At 35.8% G+C, this 23,679-nt stretch overlaps 2 long non-coding RNA genes across 2 annotated transcripts; both read left to right on the top strand.

Annotated features, from left to right (window-relative positions):
• The first annotated feature begins 5,201 nt into the window (after positions 1-5,201).
• Positions 5,202-8,833, top strand: LOC141587223 (uncharacterized). Its single transcript, XR_012519736.1, has 2 exons — positions 5,202-5,861; positions 8,426-8,833. It is a non-coding gene; the product is annotated as an uncharacterized LOC141587223 (long non-coding RNA).
• A 6,447-nt stretch (positions 8,834-15,280) lies between these two features.
• LOC141603483 (uncharacterized) lies at positions 15,281-21,762 on the top strand. The gene is made up of 5 exons (XR_012525360.1): positions 15,281-15,812; positions 16,171-16,324; positions 17,486-21,333; positions 21,507-21,659; positions 21,711-21,762. It is a non-coding gene; the product is annotated as an uncharacterized LOC141603483 (long non-coding RNA).
• The last annotated feature ends 1,917 nt before the right edge of the window (positions 21,763-23,679 follow it).

The raw sequence follows: 23,679 nt of genomic DNA, 5'->3' as shown, positions 1-23,679 counted from the left end.
AGATTCAACGATTGCTCCATGGTACACGTTGGGATTCAACGTTTGATCAATGATACGCTTTGGATCTCAACGTTTGACCATGGTTCACACGTTGGATCTCAACGTTTGACCATGGTTCACACGTTGGATCTCAACGTTTTGCCATGGTTAAAAGTTAAAATTCGACTTTTGGCCATGGTCAAACTATGAGTATCAACTTTTGATCCATGATCTATTGTTGAATGTCAACTTTTCGTCCATGATTCGTTACATTTTTTTAAAAAAAACCGTGTTTATTTCTATTATTTGCAAATTTTTATTTTATTTTATAAGTTTTCTAGTCGATGAGTGTATTTTCTAACATTTTTTGTTTTATTAATGCAGGTGGGAGATCGAAATGACAGAGGAAAGGCCATTATGAAACCATCGCCTCCGCTACCCAGACACCACCGTACCTTTGGCCGGAATGTCACGTCATAGAAACGTCGTTTGCGGGTTAATCAGGCCCACTCACAGCCACCGCCACATAGAGAGCCGACTCGCATGGTTATGATGTCTACTCCTGGTCACCTCCGTTGTGATTCAGAGGAGGTGAGGTCACGAGATTTAGCCTGTAATACTACGGTTTTATGGTCCTAGCTTACTCGGTCGAGTAGGCCATACTCGGTCGAGTAGGCCATACTCGGTCGAGTAAGTTGTCGAGTGCTTTTAAACAGGCTACTGTTTTGGGTGCACTCGGCCGAGTAGTAAGGAACTCGGTCGAGTAGGTCGTACTTAGCCGAGTACTTCAGGTATTCGACCGAGTACCCGGTCTGATAGGTTATTTTTCCACGGTTTGATTAACATAATTGGAAAAGTATATATAAGTCATGTTACCGATTTAATCATTTTATAATCATTTATTAATCACTTTTATCAAACTCTAAACTACGTAACACTGCTCTCCAACTATCTTCATCATTTCCAAGTCCAGGGTTCATAGATTTGGGGGTTTTCGTTCCTTTTCCGCGTCAATTCAATCAGTAAGTATTTTACCCTTTGTCATTTATATATTTTAGTTATAGATTTACGAACCCTAATTGGGATTTGGGGGAATTGGGGTAATTAGCTTTGTTATGTATGGTTATTGATTGTATGATATCATATTAGATGAGGACTTCGTAGAGGAGGCGTTCTAACGTGATTTTGTTGTGCTTTTCGTGGATCGTGATATGGTAGGGTTTTCCTACTCAGTTGATTTTGTAATTGATTATAAGATGAGGTATTGATTTATTGGATGGCATTGTTATCATTGTGATTGAGATTGTACTGTTGATTGGTTGTTGTTATGAAACTATTTTCGGGAGATGGTTGCCACCCCATCTTCGCCCCTTATGGCTCCCGTCGCAAGGAGGATGTGCACATTAATGATCTAGGTTTGCTCTTTCTGACAAGCGAGGATTTGGTGGGCAAGGCTGCGGTCCCCCACTGGCGGTGTGAGTTACCTGTTGCGATGGTAACTTGGTAGGGCTTCACATTTCGGTATGTATTCGGTTACTGATGATCGATAGAGTTTCGAGGATTGATTGGTTACTCTGTGTGTTGGATTACATTGTTGTGAGTTCTTATTTTGGTTATGTAGTTGACTCACCCCGTTTATTGTTTTCGAAACTGTGGTGATCCATTCGGGGATGGTGAGCAGTTGGTTTAGCAGGTAATGGATGTGGATATAGCTCGGGGGTTACAGATGGGGTCGAGTCATCACCTTTGTTTTAGCTAGCTTTCGCTGCCACTTTAACATTAGTTTTCTTTTGGTTGTTTCGGAGTTGTAAACAGTTTTTTGTTGGATATCAGGTTGTTTTTTATTAAACAATTTTTACTTTTAATAAATGTTCTTTGATGGTCCATTTGATATACTTTACCTCGGGCAACCGAGATGGTAGTACCTCTATATGCTAAGGTGGTCCTTGGTAAGACACTTTGGTATATGGGGGTGTTACATTGCCGGTAGCTACCGGCATGTTGGAGAAGAGGAGTCGTCGGATGAGGGGTCAGAGGACGAGGATGTTGGACAGTATAAGGTCATATAGAACCTGTCATCACAGAGAGTGTTGACTCATAGGTTGGCCCGAGATCCTAGAGGACGTTATTTGAGTGCTAGAGAGACGTCTTCGAGCACGAATAGGGCGAGGTCGAAGAGGGATAGTTCTTGGGTCCTGAGAGACCTGTTCCTGGTGGTCCTAGTAACAACTCCGTCTTATGGAGTTTTGTTGGACACGTTTCGTTCAAGAGTTAGTTAGAACCTAACCCGGAGAATATGAGATCGTGGCTTAAGTGCTACAAAAGGTCGAAAGTTGCGAGGGAGATTAGGGAGATATATCTCCCCGAGGTTGTTGCCACTAGGGTAGAGGTGAGCCGGCTTGGGGTTTTGAGGGGCTGTTTTACCACCGGTCTAGACGATAACCTTCTTAGTGCTTTTATCGATTTGTGGCAGCCGGATACTAACACTTTCCATATGCCTTTTGGAGATATTAGTATCATGCTCCACGATGTTAAGCAGATTCTTGGGCTACGTCTTAGTGGTGACCGGGTGTTTGTGGACGGTATGGACGAGGTCGATGATAGTGGTTTGAGGGGGGAGATTGCTAGATTTTGTGGAGTTCTTGAGTCCGAGGTGGTACCACTGCACTATAAGAATGGTGGTTTACTTACGACAGAGCTGAGGACTGTTGTGGAGGGAGGCAACGAGCATGACTCATTCCGGGCTTAACTCTTGATTTTATTGGGACATACTATTTTCATGGATAAGAGTGGTGATAGGGTGAACGCTCAATTGTTTCCCTTGTTTGATAGTCTTGATCGGGTTGATTCCTATGCTTGGCGTGCGGCTTGTTTGGCTTACTTGTACCGATGGTTAGAGATAGCATCGCGCCGAGATTGTACTGGTGTTAGTGGGTATCTACCGTTACTCCAAGCATGGATATACGAGTACTTTACCCAGTTTTGACCCAGCGCCAGATTTTATCTCGAGGACAGACCTCTAGTCCAGCCTTGGGCCCGCTTGCCTCGGTCTAAGGGTGACTATGAGGGTTTTCAGATGCATCGCCATAGTTCTAACGGGCTTAGGTCGGAGCATGTCCGATGGTTGCCCTACGGGAACCGACCCCATGTATCTTGTATGGTGTCGCTTTACTCGGGTTTTATCAGACATCTTGATATAGTAGAACCGTACCTGCCGGATCGGTGCATGCGTCAGTTTGGGTATCGTCAGACTATCCCGTACTCGATGTTGATTCCGTCTCATGAATAACGCCCGGCGAACGGGAATTACAGGCTTCAGTGCGGGGAAGAGCCCTATAGGACATGCGGGATTTGTTTGTGGACACCCGTATTTATATCCCCATCACACTGCCTCCATTTTCATACTATCGAGTTTCATGAGGAGCCGGAGGTCACACAAGTTCTTAGTCGTCAATTCAAGACCGTCTTCCAACAACCCAATGAGGAGATGGGGAGAGAGCGTCTAGAGGATTTGTTTGCGTACATGCGTCCCTACTATGAAGACTCCTATGATGACTTGTTTATTTTTTTTTTTTTTTTTTCGTCTCTTTGTATGGATAAATTTATTTTAGTTTTTTTTGTCTTTAACTCTTTGTATGGATATTTACATTTCTATTTTTTGTTTTTCTTATTTTAATTTGAGTAATCATTTTATTGATCAATCCCGTAGTGAAAAACGAGATTTAAACTACAACTTAATTTAAACACGACATAAATTAACAATACGATATAAATTGAAAATATAACTTAATTAAAACATACTTTACAGAAATTAACAAAACGACAAAAATTGAAAATACAACTTAATTAAAACATATTTAACGGAAATTAAAAAACGACATAAATTGGAAATACAACTTAATTAAAACATAGTTACACTTTATTGAGTTCAAATTTAAAATCGAACTTAATTATCTCCAGCTGATGAAGATGATGATTCCAGATCTTCTAGATCGTCTCCAGCCTCAACTTTTCTTCAGGTTGAGCAGCAACATATTGATCATAGATATCTATGATGTCGGTTTTCGAATTTCCGAGGTTGAACACTCTACCGACACATAAATCGAAAAGTGTTGCGTAATCGAGCATGGTCAGTATGCGCTCAAAATATTTGATGACATCACTTGATAACCTCCGATACTCCTACATCTTTTATGTTAGTGTTTCTGCAGACACAACATCGTCATTAACGGGAGGAGTGCGGAAATCCTCCCAGTTTCCGGCTAAGATGAGACACAGAACGACAATTGGCGGATTTTCAAGCAAGTACCATACAGTGACACTTGGGACGACTAATTCAAGACGAGCCACTAACATTCGTAAATCCACAACGATTGAGTCAATCTTTCGTTGGTACACTCTGATTTTTCGAGCATTTGTGGCCATTTTAGTGTTGTTGTAAATGGATTTGATTGAGAAATCGAGATTTTTAATAGTGAATAAGATGAGATGTTGTGATTGGAATGGATATAGCAAGGGGTATTTATACCCAATTGATAATGGTAACAATTTTTTGGATTTCAAACGGTTATATTTTTGAATTTTAGACGGGTTTTTTTAAAATTTCAAACGGTTATAATGTTTGAATTTATACCGGTTTTTTTTTTAAATTTCAAACGAACTTAAAATATATTACACAAGCGAACTTAATATTTTTTTTTTTTTGAATTTCAAACGAACTTAAAATATATTTCCTCCATTCTCATATAATCTACCCATTTTCCTTATTGGGCCATTTCACTTTAATGTACCCATTTCATTTCTTTCTATTGTTAGGTATAAAAAATGACCAAAGTGTCCTCATTGCTTTTCTATATTTACAAAAAAAGCTACTACTTAACCATCTAATTTTCTTATAATCTATATTAACATCAACCATTAAACTAATTACTCCCTCCATTTGTTTCATTTCCCACCATATTTTCATATATTATCATCTCTCCATTTTCAATACCTCAATAAATCCCATATACCTTTTTTCTCTCTCTCTCTCTCTCTCTCTCTCTCTCTCTCTCTCTCTCTCTCATATATATATATATATATATATATATATATATATATATATAGAGAGAGAGAGAGAGAGAGAGAGAGAGAGAGAGAGAAGGGTTCTCATAAGTCCCTTATATCTTATGAGGCCCTAAGTCCTTATAAGGACCATAGGATGGAGGGGATGGAAGGTTGAGATTAGATCTCAATGAATGGTCAGAAATTAATCTCGTTTAATGATCTCCCTTAATCATTCAAGGTTCTTAAACATTCAGCCTCTCTAATCTACTCTCATTATCTACCCTCCTCTTCTCTCTCTAACACACTACTCTCTAAATTCCCAACAAAAAAAAAACACCTAAAAAAACCCTATTCTCTCTTCCTCACCCACGGATGACCACCACCCAACCCCCATCACATCGTCCCAAACCGACCATCACCTTTCTCACCCTCCTTCCCTTCCTTCTGCTGCAACAACCTCACCACCACACCACCATTCTCGCCTTCTGCCGCCCTCCTCCAACCACCCTTCCTACTCTGTTTCTCCATCGCGCTTCCACCCCGCCATCTGACCACCAACCACCATTCCTCCTCCTTTGTTTTGTATGTTTTTTTTTTATAAATTACGTTTTTGGTTTTTTTAGATCTATGACGTTGTTAATTTTCCAGATCTATGTGGTGTTGGTGGCATTATGGGCGATGGGGAAACAGAGTAGGAAGGGTTGGTGGCGTTATGGGCGTTATGTGGTGTTAGATCTATGACGTTTTTGGTTTTTTTTTGATAAATTACGAATTTTCAGCAATAATTTGTTTCTTAAATTTTCAGAAATGTAAAGGCGTTGGTGGCGTTATGGGCGGTAGTGTAACACCCCGGTTTATAAAAGAAGTCCTCGTCAAGACATTCCCTCATAAACCGGACTGTTACCATCTCGGTTTCCCGAGGTAGTGAATAACAAATTAAACTCCAAGGCAATTTATATAATATTTAACTTAATTATTACAAATTCTCTTTTCAAATTAAATTACAAGAACTGACGTAAATAAAAGTGAAGTCTTCTAGATGATGATCTAGTTACTAGGTCGTATGATCCAGTGTCTCACGCCCATCAAGCTCCCGTCCTATCTCTTAAACCTGTCAAGTCTGCTCCCCATAAACGGTTCATCACAGGTGTTCACGAATACACAGGGTCAACCACGAGGTTGAGTAGGGAAAACAATAAAACAATAAAATATGATATGCATGATACTCCGTCACCTCCATCTCCATCTCAACTCATCACACACATCTCATAACCCGGACAACCCAGCCATACCGATCCCCGGTAGACTATATATCGACCGAAGCCGATCTGCCAGCTCAACAGCTGAGGATACCAGGGCAAGTCCTGCAGAACCCGCCTGGGCCTTATCACAACATCACATCGTATCTCAACATCGTCACCACCACCTCATCCTCCAACTCCAATGCATATGAAATGCTCAACAGTTATTAATGCAATGCAATATGTATATAAATCATCGAATCGATAAATCATAAAGTCATGCCCGTTACCCGATGTTGTGATATCATACTCAATACGATCAAATCAGTCAATCACCTTTCCGAATATAAATGATAACGTAAATCAACAACCAGGAATCAAGTTAACACAATTCAACAATGACGATAATAGGACAAGTGTATTTCCCTACCTCAAAGTGCCAGCAAATCCAATTAAGCAGTTAAGCAGTCCAATGGACAGATGTCCAATAATATTCCATCACAAAATCGTTCTCACGAAAGATAAATAATGATAACAATTACTTAACTATTCCCGTTCCCAACATAGAGGGTTATTAATGATAGGACTTCCTAAAAATGGAAACTTTCCCGATATAGTAACTTTCCTTTAAACCCGACTCAAGATAATTAATTATGATTAATTATTATTTTATCTTTACAACTCGGAACTAAAACCCAAAATGGTAGTTAAAGGATTAACGAATTATGTGATTTAATAAAAACCCGAATCAATCATTTGAATAACTCGACACCCGACTCAAAATATGTCTTTAATTATTTTAATACACTCGGGAATCAATTAAATAAATTATTTAATGACACGGGAATTATATTTAATTAATTAAGAGTACGACCAATTACGAAATACAACGATTAACTATGAAAACCCGTTTCAAAAACAACTCGAATAGCCCGTCATCACCCCCGTCCCTTCACACACGCTCACCCGCCACCACAGGCCACCACGTGGCCGTGTCAACCGCCAGCTCACACACCCACTCTGCCCCAGCCACCAACGGCCACCCCCATGGGGTCGATCGCCGCCGGCGAGTCAAACCAGGCCGCCATTTGGCCTGGTTCACCACCACGGCTCACCAACACCCCCTGTTCTCCCTTTACCACCACCGCAGCCCAACCCGTGTCCCCTGCCAAACAACCACCGTCCTACTCTCCGTCAACCCACGAACACCGACACCACAAAGACCACCGTCTCGACCTCCCCTAGTCCACGGTGGTGCCACCCAAAACCAATTGCCTAAACTCCCCGAAAACCCGTGTAATAACCCGTTTCGCCACCCCGTCGATGCCGCCAATCTCTCGCCCCTACAACCACTTATGACCACCCTAACCACCACCACTATACTCGCCCTATACCACCCATTATCATTACCCCGACACCAACCACCAGCAACCTCACCAAGACACGAACAACCCTCCCAAAACCCGACGACGTAAATGAAAACAGAGAAGGGAGGTGAACGCTTACCTTTCCGCCACCACAACGGCCACCTATAGCCACCTATGAACGTCGACAAGCTTCCCTAGCTCTTCCTTGCAGTGCCCTCAATCACCCACGGCCACTCTCTCTCTCTCTATATGCGTGAGGTTTGATGTGGAGGCTGATGAAGGGAGGGAGGCGGCTGAGGGAAGAGGGAGGCGGGTTGGAGGGGGTTACTATTAGGTTTAGGTTTTGGTTTAGGTTTAGGGTTATGGTTAGTGTTAATTAGGGTTAATTGGGCCTTAGTGTTTAATTGGGCTGGACAGTTATTGGGCCAGCTCACATGTGTCAGCTCACATTTCGAATTCCATATAAAACCGTCTCAATTAACTTATATCGATATAACGCGGGTTAAATAAAATAACTTAATGAAATTATCGACTCAATAATTTACCCGACTTAATTAGTAATATGAATTGTATAATAATTAATATATACTAATATCCATTTAATTTATTATATAAAATACGGAGTATTACAGTCTTCCCCCCTTAAAAATGAACTTCGTCCCGAAGTTCGCTCCCGTACCCAAACCTCAAAATGGTATTGTATATCGTACCTACGGAAGTCACGCATTTCTAACTTGGTTAACACACCCTTTTGACACATCAATTACACATAACAAATACGAAATGTTACAGGTAGCCGCGGAATGGGAAGGTCGAATGGTGGTGGTGGTGATGCGTGGTGGTGGCAGCGGGAAGGGTTGTTTTTGTTTTTGTGGTGGTCGAATTGTTTTTGTTTTGTTTATTGTTTTTTGTTGATTTTGTTTTATTGTTTTTTGTGTTACATCTGGTTTTTTTTTCGTTTTTTTTTAAAATTTTGTTTTGGACTAAAGTTGTACACTTTGTCTATTAATGTTACACACATTGTGCTGAAGTTACACAACACTTGGTCGGTTCGGGTTTTTTATTTGTAATTTACATTTTTGATTTTTCAGATTTATTTGCGAATTTTTGTTTACAAATTACATTATTAATTAAAGTTCAGATTGTAATCTTAAAGTTTAGATGGTTTTATTTTTGCAATATTATTGTTTTATTTTTTTATTTTTTTTGCAATTTTCACTCTTACAATACTTTCAGATCTAGAATTGGTTTTTAGTATTTCGATTTTTTTATTTCTCTTTTTTTAAAGTTCCATATGTTGTTCTATAGTTATACAATAATCAAAATAAAGTTATACTATTAACGTCTAAAGTTATACAAATATGGACTAAAATTATACAAATAAGGACTAAAGTTATACAAAAATGGACTAAAGTTCTACCTTTTTAACGTTTTTCATATTTACATTTTTAGGCTATGAGACTAAAGTTATACTATTTATGACTGAAGTTATACTATTTACGACTAAATTTTTACCCTTGAACTAGACGAAAAAATGAGTTATTTCAGAGTTTTTCATTTTTTGAAGGATATATTTGTTAATTTATTTTATTTATTTATATAATTTGTTGATTTAATCTAATGTTATACAATTTACGACTAAAGTTATACTATTTAGGACTGAAGTTATGCTATTTACGACTAACTTACACCCTTGAAAAATTAAAGTTATACCCTTGTCATATTAAAGTTATACCCTTGTCACATTAAAGTTATACTATTTTCGACTAAAGTTATACGATTTTGGACTAGAGTTATACGATTTTGGACTAAAGTTATACGATTCGGACTAAAGTCATACAAAAAAAATGGACTAAAGTTACATAAAATTATATAAATTCCAATTAATTTATCGAAAATGACTAAAAGTTATACAAAAATAGACTAAAGTTATACAAAAATTGACCAAAGTTATACAAAAATTGACTAAAGTTATACAAATATGGACTAAATTTATATAAATATGGACTAAATTTATACAAACAGTACTTATATAAATTCAAATTTGGACTAAAGTTATACAAAAAATTGGACTAAAGTTACATAAAATTATATAAATTCCAACTAATTTATCGAAATGACTAAAAGTTATACAAAATAAGAATAAAGTTATACAAATATGGACTAAAGTTATACAAATAAGGACTAAAGTTATACAAAAATGGTGTAACTTTAGTGCATAATAGTATAACTTTAGTCCTTTTCTGTATAACTTTAGTCCAAAATTGTGTAACTTTAGTGCATAATAGTATAACTTTAGTCCTTTTCTGTGTAACTTTAGTCCAAAAATGTGTAACTTTAGTCAATAATAGTATAAATTTAGTCTTTTTTTGTATAACTTTAGTCCAAAATTGTGTAACTTTAGTCCATAATAGTATAACTTTAGTCCTTTTTTGTGTAACTTTAGTACAAAATCGTGTAACTTTAGTCCAGAATTGTATAACTTTTGTCCAAATGTAAATTCAGATTTGAAACTAACACATGAGATTGAAGTTGCACAAATGCCATTAATGTCCACTGAAGTTGCACATAATGCAAGTGAAGTTGCACACAATGTCATTGAAGTTGCACATAATGTGAATTGAAGTTATACATAATGTCAGTGGAGTTATACATAATGTCAGTGAGTGAAGTTATACATAATGTCAGTGAAACTATACATAATGTTGATTGAAGTTATACATGATATCGGTGAAGTTATACACATTGAGGTTTTAATACTAAATCCGTAAATTTTATATAACAACACGAAATTTCTTGTTTAATAGATCTAATATTAAAATTAACTTATTATATGAGATTTATTTTTGTAGATCTAAAATAAAAATAAAAGAATTCTACAAGGTAAACACGAGATTTGAAAACCCAAAATCTTAAGAAAAAAAATGTATAAAAAACGAGAATTGAGAAAATAAATAAAAAAACGAGGATTAACAAAATAAAAGACAATTAAAAGAAAATAAAAGACAACAAAAAAAAACGAATGGAAAAAACAACTCAAAACATAAAAATTAACACCAAAACGAAAAAAAAACGAAAAAAATACCGAGGTGGCGGTGGTGGAGTGGCGGCAGTAGTGGTGGGGTGGCGGCGGCGGTGGTGGGTGGGTGGTGGTGTCGGGTGGGGTAGTGGTGGGTGGTGGTGAATGAAGAAGAGAGGAATGAATGATTTATTTGAGTTTTGTATTTTTGATTTTTTTTGAGTTTTTTAGAGAGGAAGGAGAAGTGAGATGTAGAGAGAGGAGAAGAAGTTGTGATAATGAGATGATGAATGATTAGTGAGGTAGGTTTATTGAATTGATAAGCTAATTAGATAAAAGGTGGAAGGATTAATTTGTAGCCATTCATTTAGATCTAATTCTAGCCTTTCATTCCCTTCATCCAAGTGCCCTTAGAAGGACTTATGAACTCAAATACATATGGCGGACTTACATGATCTCTTCTTTCTCTCTCTCTCTCTTGGTTGAGTCCATAAGTCCACCTTTTTTGGTTGAGTCCATAAGTCCTAATATAGGCCTTTGGATCTAATAGATGAGTGGTGTAGATTAAATTTAAATAGATGGCCAAGATTAAAACAAACCAAACTCTAATTGTCTCTCCCATTTCTCTCATTTCTCCTTCTCTCACATCTCACTCACCTCTCTCTCAACTTTCTCTCACAAAAGGCGGCAGCCCACCAGGCCACCACCGTTCCATCTGTGCCGCCCTCCCCACCACCATACCAACGCCACCACCACGCACCTTCATTTCGCTCTCCTTCTCCTGCCGCCGCCAGGCTCCTCTCCATCACCAAATCCTATTTTTTTTTCAGATCTCAAATGGTTGGCCACGCACCACCACCGCCATTTCCGTCTTCTCCCTCTTCTCCCGCCTACCACCATGTCTGCCGCCTTCTTCCCCTTCTCATTTCTCTTTTTTTTTTCAGATCTAAAATCAAAAGCTTTTGGTGTTGTTGGTTGTTGCTTTTTAATGGCGGTGTTGCGGCTGGTGGGTCGTGGGGTATGCTGCCTTCCTCTCCCTTTTTTTTTCAAATCTGATTGCGGTTTGGAGGTGGTGTTGTGGGATACGGCTAATGGTGGTGTGGAATATGCGGCTGGTGGGTCGTGGTGGATCTGCCACCTTCTCCTTCTCTTTTTTTTTTTCTCTTCAGATTTGAGATAATAAGTGGTTGGTGTTGTTGTTGGTTGTTGCGGTTTGGAGGTGGTGGTGCTGTGGTGGTTGGGGTAGGAGGTGGTAGGATGGTGGTGATGGTGAAAGAAGAGTTGTTAGCATAAAGTTACACTTCTTAGTACTAAAGTTACAAATTTACGGACTAGAGTTACACTCGTTAGTCAATAAAATTACACCTTTATTGATTAAAGTTACACTCTTGAAGGACAAAAGTTACACTTGAAAGGACTAAAGTTACAATAACAAAATAGATTAATTCAAATTTTCACATACAATTCACTATTATGACTAAAGTTACGACTCCAATGACTAAAGTTACACTTAAAAGGGGTAAAATTACACCCGTAAAAGTATAGAAACCACCATACGACTAAAGTTACATCTAAAATGATTAAAGTTACAACTAAAACGACTAAAGTTATACTCGTAAAAAAATAAAGTTACATATACTTTTGTTAAAATTACATAAATTCCAATTTATAAATTCAAATTTTCATATATAAAATGACCTTAAAGACAAAAATTCCACTCATGAATCAATAAATGACTAAAGTTACACTCATAAAGTAATAAAGTTACACTAAGAAATGATTGGCTAAGAATGGGACTTAGGGACTCAACCAAATTTGTAGACTTACTCGAACTCTCTCTCTCTCTCTCTCCAATATATATATATATATATATATATATATATATATATATATATATATATATATATATATATATATATATATATATATATATATATATATATATATATATATATATATATATATATATATATATATTCAACACCACCTAATCATTTCATCTCTCTAGAACTTTCTATACAAAAAACCCTAAAAACTCTTCTAATCTCCACCGTTCTCCATCTCCTTCTGCGATCAACCTCTCTCTAGATCTACGTTGTTGTTCATTTGCATTGTCTACATCTTTCTCACCATATATTCAGTGCCTTCATCTTTCTCACCATTTATTCTCACTTTATAACCTTAATTGTGTTAATGTCTAAAAAAAATCAGAAATTACTTACCAAATCTCAGACTTCATACCATAAATATCTAGATCATTGTTTATATATATACCAGGTGTTGGTCATGTGGCCCCTGATACCTACTCAGGTTATGGGTCAATAATGGATTCTGATGTTGACGATGACAAAGTTGTTACATTGTCGTATTATGTTGATCAAAATACCCTTGTTCCTGATTTTTTGATTGAGGAAGTCTCATATTTTGATGAGAAACTTGGTAAGTGTGTTGATGATGTTGCTGCATGTGTTGATGGAAATGGATTTTTTATTGAAAGTGGTAGATCTGGTGATTTGTCACCAAGTTCGAAGAAGTTCAAGCGGTTTCGTAACAATTTCTTAGAAAAGCAAAGGAAAAAAAAAAGATAAGAGAGGTTAATATCTTAATCTACGCCTTTTATTGTGTATTTTTTTATTTATTTTATCATCTTTATTTGAAAAGTCAGGGTATTTGATTACAAGGTTTATAATGACTAATTGATTTTGTTTTTTTGGTGTTTTGAAGGTACTCATGATGTCGAAGTCCGTGATGTTGTTGAGGATAAGGGAATTTCTGGGGAAAGGTTTAGATCTATTGATTTGTCACCAAAATCAAAGAAGTTCAAGAGATTTTGTGACACATACTTAGGAAAGCGTAAAAAAATTGTTAAAAAGGGAGGTTCATTTCTATTACTGTGACTTCAATTGTTTGTTTTTTTTTTTTTGGTAAAATGTGAGTTTTTTCTATTTTGCTTGTGTTATGAATTATGTCGATTTCTTATTGAGTTTTATGCTTTCTCTATCTGTTGGTTATTATGTTTCGCAGGCTAGTCTGATTGGAGGTTGGTAATTAAGTATTGATTGTGGGTTATGTGGTTGAGTTCTGATGTTGATTATTCTGCTTTGTTGTTGGTAACTAGTGTTCATGCACGGGTATAATATGAGTCTATGTCAAACAATTTATTTATATAGGTGACATATTAATTATGAAAATAGAGTATTTCATAAGAAATTTAGAAATATAATAATCGATATAAATAATATTACAAAAATTCAAATTTACATACAAAGACATGGATGGATATATATTAGCAACGACTCTCCTGTATAACTGTCCTATAGTATAAAACGGACCCAATTAAAGAGAGTGACCTAAAAAAAGGGGGTAGCCATATTTTCGCGGAGAGTATGAACTGATCCACAGGAAATATGAGTGACATACCCAATGCATCCTTTTTGTGCACTGAAAAAGTCTTATTGTGGGCCCCACAGGACAACATGTAGGGGTATTTGTGGAGATTCTCCGTGTTTTAACACATTCATGCCGTATCTTTATGGGAGTCCAAAAAAGGGAGGTTAAATAAAAACAAAATTAAAAACTTATTGCGTTCACCATCACTAACTCACTACTATCTAATATCTCTACATCCTAATCATTGTCAACTGCTCATGCATTCCACGTTCTCATCACAATTGTTCGGTTTTTTCTCTCCTCTCACCAATCAATAAAAACTATCAGTAGATTTGTATTTTGATTTTGAAATTGTAGGCTTCAAAACTGAAATTCAATACTTTACAACTTTAACTGATTATTTTAACATAAATACTCATGTATTTATATTGAAATCTTTAAATTTTAAGGTAAAAATTATGAGTTTCAAATTAGCTTAAAATATTTACATACTTAGCTCATCATTTTAACTTGTCTACATATATAGATAAACATCTAAAAATTATAACTTGAAAATTCTCAATTCTAACTTGAAAACTCTATATAAGTATTGCGAACACTCGATTTTCTATTTTGCTTAGTTTTGTTACAAAGTTATAAAAATGCATTATTTTTGTAAATTAAGTTTTTTAGATTAATGCCTACTTATTTTAGTTTAAAAACTGAATGTTGTAACTAACAAATTCATGGCCTTGAAATAAGTTTATGTGTTGAGGCTCGAGTTAAGGTTGTCGGCATTTAGATGTTGCCTTAGAAATAGTATCAGGTGTTAGGGTCTAAACTGGCTTAGGGAAGGTGTAGAATAGCAGGAAAACAGAGTGGTTGAGATAAATGAAGCCTAAATTGTAGTCATGGACTCGAATAGAGTTGACTTCTTTTAGATTTTTGGTATTTGTATGTTTTTTTTTAATTGGGCTTTTGGTTAATAGGTTGGTCTTATACTAAAAGATCGCCCTATTAAACAATTTGTGTATTATTAAAACAAATTATAGTGTTTGCTTACTACAAATTCTATTACAAATACCCGAATATTTGTTGCTTAATGGCCTGAAAAGTGGACCAAAAAATGACTAACTCTCTCGCCCATAAAAGAGATCATGGCCCAAAATAATGCCAGAGATTAGTCCTCAATAGCAAAATAATCCTAACATCCTACAGAGTATAATATACAACTAATGTACAAACCATACTTCACTCCTTCTAGACTCTAGAGTATGAAGATTGCAGACTGCTCCCCTCATTTTGGAGCCCAATTTCTCTCCATTTCCTAAAAAGAAATGGAGAGGCAAGTTCCTATTAATGGTCCGGATCGCATCTTGGCAATATCTAACGGTTCTCAATTTATGCATAAAAGTAAAGGGAAAATGGGAGTATAAGGGATAGTTATTATTAAAATAGATTGTGAGAGGAAATGGAGAGAAAGGAAATGGAGAGGATCCAAATCCCTCATTTTGCTCCCTCTGAAAACTCCTATTTTAACCGCGTCTCTCATCTCTCTTCATTTTTCCTTACAATCATCCTACTTTTTCGATATCGAATCTGATCTATCTATTCTAATATTCTACAATCAGTATTAATTACAGTTTATGTTTACTACTACTTCAGAAAATATTACTCATTATTACAAACACTGTTAGTTTATTACTCCGTACTTGGCTAAGGTGATAATAAAATTGGTTAATCTGGAATTCTAATCAAATATCTCAGCAATGGATGACAGATTCAAAATAGGTAAACCTCAAATTTGTTTTTTTTTTTGTCATAAACTCTATCTTTTGTCTTTTTTGTACCGAAATATACAAATATGTGTCTCACTTGTCAATATTTTAAAGTAAAATGGGTGTCTAATCTAAGTTATGTAAATGCTTGCAACAAATATTAAGAAAAAAGCGTTTATTTAAAGGAATTTGATAATTTGGAATTTATTTAGGTCGAAACCTATGTTACTCTGGTACTTCACTTTAGCTGCTTGTTGCATTTTTAACACATTGACAGTATGACATTGCAGCTGACTCAGAGTCCAATCTAGAAACGCATTTTGATTTGTTAAACCATTAATGTTCTGTTAACCATCTTGCTCAATTTCAAGGATTGCCTCATGGAGTCTCTTGCTGTTAGCTGAAATGAGTTGAGTTGAGTTCTGCTAGTAACCTATTGCTACAGGAGAGTACACAGCCGCAGCTGGAAGATAGTGCAGATCATTCAGATTTTTGTGAAGATATCTGTCAATCGAGCTGACTCAGGTTAATTGACTAAAATGTAATAAATATATGGAGTTTTAAACGTACTTTGACTAAAATGTAGTAACTGTTTCGCTGCATACAACATACCAATCTTTTATCTTTCATTATAAAAATAATCTGTTTTTTTCAAATACTTTGTATATCATTGTGATGTCATGTTTGATTTTTCTGCTTTGCCCTAGGAATATAGTATATTATATGAAACTCAATAGTCTATACCCTATCAGACTACTAATGTCATGACTGATGTCAACAAATGTTTGGATTGCAAAATTAAAATATAAATATCTTTTAAATACTAACCAAATTTCATAACCAGGGGCGTCTTAAAACAAATGGAGGCCCGGTGCGACACGAAAAAATGAGGCCCCAAAATGAATGCTTAAGTATATTATACTTCGAGATTTGTACTGAATTTCATAATAAAAGCTTATAATACGGTGACCAAAAGCGGAGGCCCGGTTCCCACGCCCGTGGTTGCCCGTGGCCTTAGACACCCCTGTTCATAACTTAAGTCTTAAAAACATGGTTACAACCATGCAAATTCAAATATTTTAGAAAGTAAAAAGCTAATAAGAAAACATGAATGCACCCCTTCCAGAAAACATATGGAAAGACTAAGTAGAAGACAACTAATTAATAAACATAATAGTAGGTAAATCTCTAGATATGTGGTAGCCATGTTCAGAAAAAATATGTCCTTTACTTCTTCTTCAGCTTCACTTTCACTGGATCCTTGCTTGTGGATTGATTTTCTGCCATAGTCGACTTCCCAGTGCTTGCAATTACATCATAATCAATGACTTATGCAATTTTGCGCTTTTGTGATGTGATGTAATCTCTTTCGGTATCTCCTTGCACGGATTGATTTTCCTGTTGCGGGTTATGATAAAGTGTTTATATGTCATAAAACAGAGCACATTTTATTCTTGTACTATGAGAATATATTGAAATTTTACCGTAGCTTCTTTGTAACTTGCCCTTCACCTAGAATCCTCATCACTTTAATTTTGCACTCTCACTCCTTTCTTATTAGCACTTAAAGTTCCTGTGATATACCATCCTTGATACCCTCCTACAGTTCAAAACCAATTTTATTTAATAACCATTATTATCATATTCAAACAGAATAGATATAATCTGTTTTCTTGCCTTTTTCAGGTCCGAAAGACACTCTGTTGCAATTTTTTTGACATGCCCTTTTAGCCGTGTCTCAAACAGCAAAAACTTGGCAATTTTTCCATCATCATTCTCTGCCACACCGCTAATATCTTCTTCGTCTGAAATATAGTATATAACCCGAAAACTGGACTAATAAACAGGTCAATATTATCACATCTAATTAAATCATAAATACTTCAAACATTTTTTTTTAACATGATGATATGATAATGGACCTAGGAATAGCTTCACTAATTGGTTCACGATGCCCTTTGAAATAATCTCTTTTGCGTCGCCATATCATGTCATCATCTAATGCTGCTTTACCGCGACAGAACTTTCTTGAATAATAATACCACTTGAAGATTAAATCTAAATTAGTTATAGTAGCAAGTGTGCTGTAAACTTTAATCTGCATTTGTCATAATATTATAATTTAATTAGACTTAGCAAATGGTGTTAAGAAAACTAATTGGTTATGAACTACATATATAATTGTTATCACCTTCTCAATGTTATTGAGTTCAGTAATATAACCAACATTATCCGAGACCGAGCACTTGCCCAAATGTTAAACAACCTCTATCATTCTGCTTTTGAATTTGTACAACATTGACTTTGACTTGCTTATACTGGCTTGAATGGAATCACCATGATTGATTTTATTAACATATGTCACAAATTCCATTTATTATGGCGTGTTCTATATGCATTACCATAAATACCACCTCGTAGTTTCAAGCATACTTGTCACTTAATAATACCATAAAGGTACTAACATCTTTTATTTGCAGAATAGAAAGAAACATGCAATCGGGTCTGGATTTGTAAATCAGTGGGATTGCATTGTATGGATTATCTATTCTTTGAGTTGACCTCTGAATTTCTTATGCAAATACAATTCAATGACTATTGATGAGAATTGGTGTAGACCCAATGATGTTATGAGGGTCATGATGGAAATGTGTGTTGAACGATTTGGAAATGCAAACTAAAAGTCGTTCCCCCAACAATGGATGAGAAGCCTTTACATGATCTGCTTATAATTGGTTCAACTACATTATCTTTTCCGCCCAGTGATGAAATGATGAACAATAAGAAAGACAATAATAGCAAACTTAAAATTATTTGTTGAAGCAATAGTGGGGAGAACATTTATTTTGACACACGTTCATTATTGCAGTTGAAGTAATAGTGGGGTTGTTGGTTCAACAGTTGCAGATCGTGGTATGTAGGATTTGAGTTTAGTACATTTGTACGGATAACTATTAGCTTTATACTGTATAATAGACTGCATATACGGTGGATTAACAGGTGAATGACAACTCAGCTTTTGTAAAGAATTTGACGGTTAGTGGCTTTTGCTTTAATAAATATAATGATGATTGAGTTCTGACTGAGTTTTCTTTTTGGGATGCTGAAGGAGTATACTATGTTGGGCAATAACATTGGACATTGCTGAGTTTTCTATTTTATGTTGAGACTATTAGTGTATTTGGCTGGTTTGTTACTCTGATTTGTTGTTGGTAATTAAGTATTGATTGTGGGTTGTGGTGTAGTGGGTATGTGTCTATTATTCTGCTTTGTTGTTGGTAATTGAGTTGTGACTGAGTTTTCTGTTTGGGGATGCTGAAGGAGTATACTATGTTAGGCAATAATATCTGACATTGCTGAGTTTTCTGTTTTGACTATTGCTGATTCATTATGATGTACCAATTTCCTTACTTGGCTGAGAGGTTAATGTTGTTGCAATAATATTGGACATTGTTGTTGCCTTTGCTACTGTTAGTCTTAACCTCTATGAAGGTCTTTATTAGACTGAGAGGTTAATTTTTTGTTCCAATACATCTCATAAGGACAATGCTCATATAAACCTATAATAAGAGGTCCATGATCTTACATCTAATGTCACCATTAGATTTATCCATGTTGAGGTACTCTTATTCTTAGGTTAATATGGTTATTGACTCATATTTACTGCCACCAAGAGGCTTATCATGTTGAGGTACTCTCAATTGTTTTTTAATTTGAGTTTACATGTTATGCTTTATCTTGAAGAGGCGCTTGTATGTGGTCATGTTGCTGAATGAGGATGACTTGCTTGCTGAGAATAACCTTTGTCCATCAACCAACATAAAATGTCTTCCATTTTTCCTTTGTTGCCGATAGAGTTAACCTCAATGAAAGTCTTTATTTGACTGTGAGTTTAATTGTTGTCATATTTTAATGATTTGGAAAATACTCATATAATCCTATAATAAGAGGTCCATGTAGTAGTCATGTTGAGGTACTCTTATTCTTAGGTTAATGTGGTTTTTGACTAACATTTGTTGCCACCAAGAGGCTTATCATGTCGAGGTACTCTAGTTTTTTTTTTTTTTTTTTTTTTTTTTTTTTTTTTTTTTTTTTTTTTAAAATTTGAGCTTCCATGTTATGCTTTATCTTGAAGAGGCACTTGTATGTGGTCATGTTGCTCAATGAGGATGACTTGCTTGCTGAGAGTAACATTTGGTTCATCATACTTTGTCACCAAAATATTCATTCCATACATAGATGATAATCCAATATTCATTGCATACATAGTTCACTATCCAAAATGAAGTTTTACAAAGTCATACTAAGTTCATTGCATTAATTAAAACTACCTAATGGTGTTGATGTTTGAGTTGACAAACTATCATGTCCAAGATAAAACTACCCAATGATAGTTTCTCAATCAAACATCTACCTAGGTTGTTTAAAAGGGGACTTGGATGCCTAGGTCTAACATGAGTTGATATAAATTACCTAAACATCCACAAGTAATTAAAAAACTAAATACACTCCTTCACCAATTCTTCATCAGCTTGTAAATCTCTAGAAAGTGTCTCTTGCCTTGTTTGTGATGCCTTGGCTAAGTGTGGTAGTGGGTTGTCATTGTGCCCTTTTTGTTTCATTATTTCCACCATACAAGCTTGCAAGCTTTGCCTCACATTGTCTATTGTTTCTGCTGTTTCTGCTTCAAATGCTTCTGTGACATTATTGGCCAACTCATCAACTGTCATGGCTGGATTTTCATCTTGTAAAAGTGGTATTGACCTAAAGAAACCTAAATCTAAGATGTTTAAATCAGGAGAGTTGGCTGGTTGTTGTGTTAACTTAATATTAAAACCTATTTGATGTGGCTGCCTCCATGAAATCTTTATCTTTCCCATTAAAATGAGGCTTAGCATTATCTTGTCGAATGCTTATATCCTTTGATGCAGAAGTTGGCCATTTTTGTTTAATGGCTGGTATAACTAAGTTGATGAATGCTTCTTTTGTGACTTTCTTGGTGATTGATTCAATTGGTTTTGTGACTATTGTTCCAGCCTCTCTATTTTTGCTTCTCTTCTTAGCTAGTTCTTGGTAAGTAAATGGCCATATACCAATCTTTCCATTAAATAGAACTTTACCATTGTCTTTGTATATTGGCCTTGAAACTACAGCCAAAAACATAAACTTTGTAATGTATCTCTTACTCTTACAACTTCTATATGAGTGTGCTTCATTGTTGGCAATGTAGTATCTACATTTTGGATTTGTCTTATAAAACTACTTTTCATCTATGTGAAAAATATGGCTCATGTCCATGAACCTGGCACACCTCAACAATCTATCAAAGACTAATTTACCCATTACAAAATGTAACCTAATAATCTTATGATCTTGACTCAAACCTGGATGTATATAGTATGTGTGAGATTTAATGAGACCTTGTTTTACCCATCTACGGCAGGTAGATGATGAATGCCCTATTACCATGTCCAACCTCTGCAAAGTTGTTCTCTTTGAGACATCAAGTGCAATTATGGCATCTATTATACAAGGTATCAATTCTTTCCTCTTCTTTCCTTTTATTTTACTCCTTACATTGATAGGCACTTTCTATTGCCTGTGTCTTTTAGTTGGTGTCCATATGCTAAAAATGCATTTCTTTGTCACATTGAACTTGGCTGCAACTTCATTCATCTTGTCTTGTTGTCGTTTCCCGTTTTTGCAGGTTTCAAACAAGAGACACACAACCATATGCCTCTCATCATTACTCAAATTTTGTTTTTTCATTGTGTAATCTTAATTTCTGTAATTTTATGTAATTTCAGCTCTCAATAGGAATATTTAAAATCAGTTTTGAAGGTTTATGAGTAGGTTTTTGGTTTTGGCACTGTAATTTGTTAGGTATAATAGAAAATGTAATGTTTGATAGGTTATTTAACCTATTTTCATTGATTTGATGTGTTTTGGTGGGAGATTCAAAAGCTCATGTTGCCTTTCATTTTCCCACTCTTTTTGTAAAATATCTACTCCCACTCACATTTTCCTCTCTTTATTAGCAAAACCGGGTAGGGCTTGTTTTGGTGGGAAGATTAAGCTTGACCCCATCTCTTAAAAAATCTACTTTATTTGATAATTAAACACACAAGTTGCATCTAATCCTCATTGTCTTGGTTGTTATTCCAAACTAATATAAACCCCGCGCAATGCGCGGTATAAATATAGTATTTATTTTTTAGGGTGCTATTTATAATGGAAAACTAAAGTTATGAAAGGTGTATTTTTATGAAATCTATACAGATTTTTTTTACCATAAAATTAAGGATTTCATTTTATTAACTTTCTCCAGTTATTTTGATGAATTTTTTTGTTACAAAATTAATGGTAAGTATGTGTCAAGTTATTATCTAAACTTATAATTATTGCATTTAATGAAAAATTTACAACCTTATAATTTATAGTTTAACATCAATTTTATTTTATTTTGAAAAAAAAATCATAATTTTGAATTTAATTATAAGATTAAAGTTTAATTATAAGATTATATTATAATGAAAAAATAATAGTTTAAAGAAAAAAAGCTTTACTTGTTTCTTTATTTAGATAGAGACATTTGGAGGGAAAACTAAGAGAATTTTTATTCTCTTAGTAGTAAGGGAGATGGAAATGGGTAAATTATATGAGAATGGAGGAAGTATTACACAAGCAAACTTACTATTTTTCTTTTTTTGAATTTCAAACGGTTATATTTTTGAATCTTCAGCTGATAAATTGTCAAGTGAGATAACTGTCGCAGTATCATCATTTCACCTTCTACGATATCTTCTCGGTGTCGAACTCATGTATGCTTGCCAGTTCTCAATGTTCTGTTGGTATAACGTATCAAGGTGAGCAACACTAGCATCTCGGTACGTCAATCAAGCGGAGTGAAGTGGTGGCATAGGTAGACTCTCAGGCGGCCCTTTAAAATGCAACTGAATCCAATGGTTACGGTGTAGGATAATCCACATAATACCGAACGGTTTCGTTCTTCAATTGGGGTCTTCAATGGCAGGATAGTGTTGCAACTTCCGTCCCAAACTTTCTTTCCATCTTCCCCTCGTGTATGACTAATAGCACATATTTTCCAGTTGAAAAGCGTTGCAAACACGAGCAAATGGTCATCACACATCGAGTAGTCCACTCCACAACTAATCGGAGCAAAGATCTCACTTCGTATAAGAGACGACATAAACCCTGTCAGACCTTTGGTCGATGATAGGTAAATTCCGAACAACTGTCTGTATATATCGTCGCTCTTCATCTCCCTGACACACCATTCCCGCATAACTATAGAATCTACCTCTTGCCCTCGTTGCGCGTGAGATATAAACCAGAATCAATAATGCCCGTCATCTCCAACATCCACCCAACTATCAAAGTGGCCCCAAAGCACATCAGGAACACCGTACCGTTTGGCCCATTATAATATAAGGTCAATGGTGAAGTTCCTTTCCAACGGAGCACCGGGAGCTCCTGATTCGAAATCACCATGTCTTTGTTGTGATGGTTGTGCATTTATTGAACCGTCAGTACTGGGTGTTCCGAACTTCTTTAGTGCATGCTGGAAACCCGACTTGTTTCCAGTTGTAGAACCTATCGGACGACCTTTCGGATGCTCATTGATAGAGGGTGGCAAAATTTCTTTGTCGTCCGGGTGTTGGAAGTCACGCAACAAGTCTACGACTGCCCTTTGGTAAACCGGGTCACTGTCTCTCACACCTTCAACTAATTCCCCAAACAAATCACCATTATTTTTCGGCATTTGTTGATGACTATAATACACCAATGTCTTCCAAAAGACATGAACATTCTCAAGATGGACCCTCCTACCTCTGTTCTTCAAAGAAACCAACTTGCAT

This window comes from Silene latifolia, chromosome 1, assembly GCF_048544455.1.
Source record: "Silene latifolia isolate original U9 population chromosome 1, ASM4854445v1, whole genome shotgun sequence".
NCBI classification, from domain to species: domain Eukaryota; kingdom Viridiplantae; phylum Streptophyta; class Magnoliopsida; order Caryophyllales; family Caryophyllaceae; genus Silene; species Silene latifolia.
This window is presented reverse-complemented; position numbering and strand designations above follow the sequence as displayed.